The sequence below is a fragment of the Lepus europaeus genome, chromosome 3 (assembly GCF_033115175.1).
Source record: "Lepus europaeus isolate LE1 chromosome 3, mLepTim1.pri, whole genome shotgun sequence".
NCBI classification, from domain to species: Eukaryota; Metazoa; Chordata; class Mammalia; order Lagomorpha; family Leporidae; genus Lepus; species Lepus europaeus.
Genome location: NC_084829.1, coordinates 72,387,003 through 72,395,196, shown reverse-complemented (window position 1 = coordinate 72,395,196; position 8,194 = coordinate 72,387,003).

Sequence of the window (8,194 nt, the reverse complement as noted above, 5' to 3'; positions counted from 1 at the left end):
TCAAAATCCTGAAAGAAAAGACAGATATAGCTCTTAAAACAAACCTTTTGTATTTGAATCTGAGATACTATTTTAATTGTATTATAATTTAAAAAATAACCAATAAATTTTTTTAAAGATTTATTTATTTTACTTGAAAGTTACGGAGAGGCAGAGAGATAGAGAGAGAGAGAGAGAGAGAACCATCTGCTGGTTCACTCCCCAAATGGCCGCTATGGCTAGAGCTGGGCTGATCCGAAGCCAGGAGCCAGGAGCTTCTTCCAGGTCTCCCACACAGATGCAGGGGCCAAAGGACTTGGGCCATCTTCTACTGCTTTTCCAGGCGATAGCAGAGAGCTGGATCAGAAGTAGAGCAGCCAGGACTAGAACTGGCACCCATATGGGATGCCAGCACTGCAGGCAGTAGTTTTACCGACTATGCCACAGTGTTGGCCCCCACCAATAAATTTTGCTAGAAAAAAAAAAAAACACCACAAGGCTTTTGATTATCTACAAGGCATATCTAAAGCCATTCTGTCATGCATCCTAAAACTGGCCTACCTGTGGCATTTCCCTCATTTCCTCACAACATCATTACTGTGGGAGTCATCTGGCTTTCTTCAGTCATCTTAAGATGTGTTCCCAACATCACATCTTAAAGCCAGTTACTGTCCTCTTTTCAAGCTATGGCTGTGAGCACCATGTGTAGACCCTCAGCATTTCTTATTCCACTCTGGGACCTCCTCGCCCAGTGTCTTTGCTCTATTCCCAACAAGTTATTATGATCTTTGCTGCCAGATTGCATTTTTCTGCATTATGATTTTTATTAATATAATTTCCATGATTAACATTCATTTAAAATTTTTTCATTTATTTTCACTTTATTTGAAAGGGAGAGAGGAGAGAGAGAGAAAGAGAGAGGAGAAAGAGAGAGAATGTTCCATCTACTGGTTTACTTCTTAATGACCACAATAGCCAAGTCTGGGCCAAGCCAAAACAAGAAGCCTACAACATCATCTGAGTTTCCCTTGTGGGTGAGAGGGACCCAAGTATTTGAGCCATCACCTGCGTAATGTGGGAAACCAGATTGGAAGCAGAATAGCTCAAACCAGGCACTTTGATGTGGGATGTAGGTGTCCCAAGCAGTGACTTTACTACTGTCCCATATACCTGCTCATTCATTTTAATACAATGGAAAGACTATGGATTTAGATGTCAGAGAGTTAGCATAAAGCAACTGTTTTTTTTTTTTAAGATTTATTTTTATTTATTTGAAAGATAGAGTGAGAGGTATAGACAGAGAGAGGTCTTCCATCTGCTGGTTCACACCCCAGATGGTCGCAACTGCTGGAGCTGTGCTGATCCGAAGTCAGGAGCCAGGAGCCAGGAGCTTCTTCCAGGTCTCCCACGTGGATGCAGGGGCCCAAGGACTTGGGCCATCTTCTACTGTTTTCCTAGGCCATAGCAGAGAGCTGGATTGGAAGAGGAGCAGCTGGAACTAGAACCAGAGCCTATATGTGATGCCACTACTTCAGGCCAGGGCTTTAACCTGCTGCACCACAGCACTGGCCCCGCATGAAGCAACTGTTTAGTCTTATGGTTAAAGAGTCCACATTTCACAATGGAATATTTGGGTTTGATTCCTGGCTCTGGCTCCTGACTGCAGCTTCTTGCCAACATAGACCCTGAGAGACACCAGTGATGGCTGAGGTAACTGGATTCCTGCTACCCATGTGGGATTGAATTTCTGGTTTTGGCCTTGGCCCTGCCCCCATTGTTGTGGGCATTCAGTGAGTGAACCAAAGGATGAGAGCTCTCTTTCTCTGTTTACCTGTCTCTCTCCCTTTCTTTCTCAAATAAAATAATAATAATAATAATAATAATAATACCTAGCAAATCATTTGACTCCTCTGAGCTCCATTCTTTCTTCAGAGCACAGAGATAAAAATTAAATTTTGTGGGACTGCCATGTGTGAAATGCTTTATGTGGTATCTGGAGTACAGTAGGTACTTTGTGAATCATAGTTATTATTATGTGTAGTGGATTAAATTTCAGATTCTTAGCTACTTCCAAACCCAATTCTATCCCAGTTGTGTTCAAAGACTTTCTGCTAAAGTCATTCTGCTTTATTTATTGCCCTGTACATTTCCTGCCCTTTGCTGTTTTTTCAACGTGTCATTTTGAACTTTGTGCTTGGAATGCTCACTCCTAGCCCTTTAAAGTTTTTCTCCTCCAGAAATTCTTCAGGGACCACTTCAACATTCAAGGCTTCCTCTCTCTCCCATGAGTTCCCAGCGGTTCTTGTTGGGAGACATTTCTCCAGGAGTCTCTCACATGTCTGCATATCGACTCAGCAGAAGCACTGAGTGCCTTTCTGCCAGATGATCTCTTCATGGGTGATCTCTTCAAGCAAAAGGCGGGTCTGTTTATTCTGCAGGATAGCAAAGACAATGTGTCCTAGCAAGGCACAGGTCAGCAGGCTTACTGCTCTTAAAAAGACCTTGGATTCCATTCCTATGATGCAACCCGTTGCATATGCAAGGGATACCTGGTTTCTCTTTGCATTGCTCTGCAATCACTGAGCTTGGGAAACTGATACAAAACGTACTACTTTGGCTACTGCAGTTGCTGAGAGCAATAATGTTCTCTGTCTTTGGTCCTTTATGTGTTTTTTAAGTTTATTTATTTTTTTACATATTCGAAAGGCACGTTCTACCAACATCCAGGAAACTGGCAGCATAACTTGTTCATTTGCACATGGGATACACCTTAGATCTTCCTTGTTGTTCTAAAAACAATCATTATTTGTATATTAGGTTCTTACAGTTCTTATATATATTCCATAAATATGCATATATTTCATAGGCCATTCTTTGCTTACTTTTCTATTGCTATTGGTTTGTAAAGAAAAGGTGTCGTTTTCTTTTCTGAAGAATCTTTCATATCCCAGACTGAGCTGGTTGCTTCCTATGATGTCACTTATCTGTTCCTCTATCCCATGTATTTCCGTCCCTTGAAATTATTTTTCTCTTTGGTCCTTCAGCTTTTTTTTATTTAACTTTTATTTAATGAATATAAATTTCCAAAGTACAGTTTATGGATTACAATGGCTCCCCCCCCCCATAACTTCCCTCCCACCCGCAACCCTCCCCTTTGCCACTCCCTCTCCCCTTCCATTCACATCAAGATTCATTTTCAATTCTCTTTATATACATGAGATCAGTTTAGTATATATTAAGTAAAGATTTCAACAGTTTGCCCCCACATAGCAACACAAAGTGAAAAAATACTGTTGGAGTACTAGTTATAGCATTAAATAACAGTGTACAGCACATTAAAGACAGAGATCCTACATGATATTTTTTAAAAATTAATTTTCTATGCCATTTCCAATTTAACACCAGGTTTTTTTTTTCATTTCCAATTATCTTTATATACAGAAGATCGATTCAGTATATACTAAGTAAAGATTTCATCAGTTTGTACCCACACAGAAACACAAAGTGTAAAAATACTGTTTTAGTACTAGTTATAGCATCACTTCACATTGGACAACACATTAAGGACAGATCCCACATGACATGTAAGTACACAGTGACTCCTGTTGTTGACTTAACAATTTGACACTCTTGTTTATGGCGTCAGTAATCTACCTAGGCTCTAGTCATGAGTTGCCAAGGCTATGTAAGCCTTTAGGGTTCGCCGACTTTGATCTTATTCTGATAGGGTCATAGTCAAAGTGGAAGTTCTCTCCTCCCTTCAGAGAAAGGTGGTCCTTCAGCTTTCAGTTACACACTGTTGTCAGACTTCTTTTGAATCTTATTTATTTGAAAGTCAGAGAGGGAGAAAGAAAGAGAGGGAGAGAGAGAGAGAGAGAGAAATATCTTCCATTCACTGGTTCACTCCCCAAATAACTGCAACAGCTAGGACTGGGCCAGGCTGAAGCCAGGAGCCAGGAACTCCATCTGGGACTCCCATGAGGGTGGCAGGGACCCAAGTATTTGAGCCATCATCTGCTGCTTCCCAGGAACATTAGCACATTAGCACATTAGCAGGAAGTTGTATTTTTTTTTTTTTTTGACAGGCAGAGTGGACAGTGAGAGAGACAGAGAGACAGGTCTTCCTTTTCCGTTGGTTCACCCCACGAATGGCCGCTGCGGCGGCGCTGCGCCGGTGCACCACGCCGATTCGAAGCCAGGAGCCAGGTGCTTCCTCCTGGTCTCCCATGTGGGTGCAGGGCCCAAGGACTTGGGCCATCCTCCACTGCACTCCAGGCCACAGCAGAGAGCTGGCCTGGAAGAGGAGCAACCAGGACAGAATCTGGCGCCCCGCCAGGACTAGAACCCGGTGTTCTGGCGCCTCAGGCAGAGGATTAGCTTAGTGAGCTGCCGCGCCGACCGGAAGTTGTATATGAAGTGGAGCAGCAAGGACTTAAACTGTCACTCTGATAGGATGTTTAAGTGTGTGCCCCTTGAATCATATTTGACTTTCCCATATGTTTATTTCTGGTCTTTGTTGCTATATTTACATTGCTAATGGACAAAGCCTTCTTTTGACTTGCCTGAAAAAAATCTCCCTGAATTCCTGGTGAACATTATACCTAGAGTCACAACATTTGCAAAGGAGCACTCAGGTCACAAATGATTGAAGAGTGAGGCTGATCAAATAATAACCATCCTTTTTATTATCTCCACCAGAGGGCGCATTTCACGTTGGATTTTAAGAGTATGCCTGTTGGGATCACCTCTGCTTTCAGTAAGCAGCTGTCAGCGCTCCTATTTACTGAATGAATTAGTAAATGTATGAAAATGTGTTAGAAAATGGAGTGTTGTTCTGGTTCCACTTCACCCTACACAGGAACTCCAACCTGGAGCTCTTTTGACTATAACTTCATTATTACTGCATTTCAGTTCATGAGGAAGTGAGCTTGAAAACCCAGACCAAGTCTTGAAAAATGAGTTCCTGTGATTTTTTCACATTTCCCACCAACTTGAAAGTGTATGTCAGTGTATACACAGTGATGGTTGACACAGAGCTGTGACCTGACTAGAAATTCTGCACCTTATGCCAACTGGATAGTTACAAAATCAATTCCAGGTCTCTTGTAGTAGGAAGGGTGACTTACATAGTATTGAGTATTATGGAGGCAAAGGAAGGAATAGTAGAGAGTTGCTTTCTGAACTCTTAAGTGAATTTATTTCCTTTTATGTTTTACACTTTTCTCATGGAGCTTAGAACTAACTGAAAAATCAACTCCCAGAGTATTTGACTTTTACTGAATCTAACAGATACCTCCAAATAAGTTCCTGTATGCAGATGTAGTGTTTCCTGGAGCTTCAGAGTTTCCTATGTGACCACAACTTTTTGAGGTCCCATGAGCCACTTTGTATGGTAGCATATATACAATGCAGTGTCAGCTTTCTGCTCCAAAGATACTCACCCTCTGATAGGGGAGGTTGATTCCACACCAGTGAGACCATATGGGTGGAGTAGGCACCAAGAAGAACTTGTTAAGAAAGCGAAGGGTGCAGTGTGCCCCGTCCTTTCCTTTAATTGTGGTTGTGGATTCCTGTGCTTTGCTGGTGCAGAAAGAGGATTGTAAACCGATTCTCACTTTTCATGTTAAAACATTTGGTGGGCACAACCTCCTGGGACATGTTAGTGGGCCATGTGAAGGTGCTTCAGGTGTGAGCAGCTATTGCTTGGCAGTTTTGAGGGCTAGGCCTTGTCCTAGTTATCTTTGCATCAGGGTTGCACAAGTATATAGACGGTGCTCATTAAGTGCCAGTGCTCTTTACATGTGTGTCCCGGAGTTGCACACAGAGATCCAGAGCACACGAGTCAAGACATAACGTTTCTGACTCTTGCTGGTGAGGCTGCCTCTCTACTTTTGTGAGTCAGAGCAGGTGGACCACTTCTGCCTCCTTCACATCTTTAACTCAAAGGGTGGTGAGAGCTCTTCCACCCACGACCCTTACAGCCTACTCTGAGGAAAGTGCACACACAGCCCCCAAGAGCTGCAGAGTCAGTGCGTGTTTGATCTAAGCTGCTCCTTTGCGCTCCACGAGGTACACTGGCCAGGACTGTCAATGGAAACTCTCCATTGAAACTCTTACCTGTTGCTGGAACGCTGGCCAATTTGACTTTAAGTAATTTAGAGGAGAAGCCCCTTAGCATGCCCAGAAGTTAAAGGCAGGCTGTGGTAACTTCTTCGTGAAACCGGCTCCTTATCGCCTGTCCACTTCTTCTAGGGAGAAAACTGACCAGAACCCCGAAGCTTTGGCGCAAGAATATCGATAGGCGTCTAAAAAACCGGTACAAAGAAAATTTATGGCTCCCTCCCCTTCGTCCTCTTCGCCTGCCACCTCTCAGCTTGTCCTGAGAATCAGACGCATTTTCAAGAGCTCACCCCAAGACTTGTAAAACTGTCAACAACTCCCGAGGTTCTGCTTTCCATCACCTTGACTGCCGACCCCAGAGTTTGTGCTGACCGCTAGGTCGCGCTGTCGGACAAGAAATCAGAGTCAGGACCCACCGGGCACCCAGGACTCGGAGGGAGAAGAGGTGGGAGTTGGAGGAGAACGAAGAGGGAGGGCGATCCCAGATTTGGCCCAAGGAGTGGAAGCCATAGGAAGTCAACCAAACAATAAATCCACCCAGCTGCGTTTCAGTCGACAAATATCAATTTACTGCAAGCCTTGAGGATCCCAAGGGAGACAGAACTGGATGCACCACTGACAGGGGCACGATGGATGGGGGTGCTCACGTTTTTACCCGCCCTTGTCCTCTTCCCAAACTGGGAGTCTAGCTTAAAGGCTCCAGGGACCAAACAGTGTATCCCTGGGTACCCCCTTGAATGCACTCGCATTGCACCCGTATCCCCTGGGAACAAGAGTGTTTGAGATTAGCTTGCGGAGATGTCCTCTTCTTCCCTCCTACTTTGAAAGTTTTGTGCATGGATTTTCTTTTCTCTCTCTCTCTCTCCCTCTCTCTCTCTCTTTTTTCAGCAGGCGCTTTGTGTAAAACCCTCTGCAGCTACTTCTCCCAAAAGCATTAACTGAGTATGTGAGCGAGAATGTCTAGAGCAGCAGCATATGCCCACGCGGGGCCCCGGCACGCCATTCCAGCAGCAGCGGGCGATGCGGGCGCCCTCGGGGTCAGACACCTCCTGCATCCACTGCGGCCTCCAGCTTTGCGAGGAGAGAGCTCAGGACTGTGATAGGCTTCCCTGGGGGCGACTGCTCGGTTCCCCTGCTGATCTATGCATCTGCAGCTCTGAGCCAGACCAACATGAAAGAACCCTTCTTAAACCAAGCAAATCCATCCAGAGTTAACATCTGGGCGAAACACTATGCCCAGCCAGACTGGGCAGGCATGCAAGGAAGTAGTTTTCCTTGGCTAGTCAGGGGGTGCCCTTGTCCTTTTGAGCGGGGAGCTTCCTCAGCAGTTCCCGGCTTCTGGGCCAGGGCGATCGTCCGCTGCTCCGCACCAAATTTCGCGCCGCGACCGCGGCCCGCGGGAATTCCTTGCTCTCAGGATGTGTTCTTGGGCTGCCCCCTCCCACGCAGTCTGTGAGCCGGGCTGGATCTGATCCCCAGCGCTCTGCGTGTGTCGGGTCGGGACGCGGGCGAAGCATGGCTCTGGTGTTTAGGTCCGCTCCGCAGAGGCTAAGGCGAAGGCTGGTTTGTACCGCAGATCGACTAGGCTGTGTGATGGCCTTTTGGCGCACGTCGGGTTATTCGCCCCCTCGACGCGCTCCCGCCTGGGGGGTTTGGCCAACACTAGGGCTGTGAGGATCTGAAGAGGGGAAAGCCTGGGCCCTGTGTGCGCTCTTTGTGCGAGCTGCCCAGCTGGACATCGAGTGGGCCGTGCGTACTAGGGGAATGTGCCGAGGTGGCGATTTCTACTTTTTTTTCCCCCTCCATCTTCCCCCTCCAGTGTTCTCTCTGGTTTACTCCCGTTCTCTTTGGAGGCAGCGAGAGGTACAGGGTGAGGGTAGGGGGCGCCCTGAAGTTCCGGTCATCCTAAAGGCAAGGTCGGAAGTTACCACGCCTAGCAGTGGGAAGGCTGAATCTGCAGACGTCAGATCAACAGGAAAGAGGGGTTTATGGTTTATGTTGGAGACAGGAGCCTCTGCTTCTATCACCGGGAGCAGTCATTTACGGGGACGCTGCTCCTCAGTTCGCTCCCCCGCAGGCCTGGCAGCCTACCATC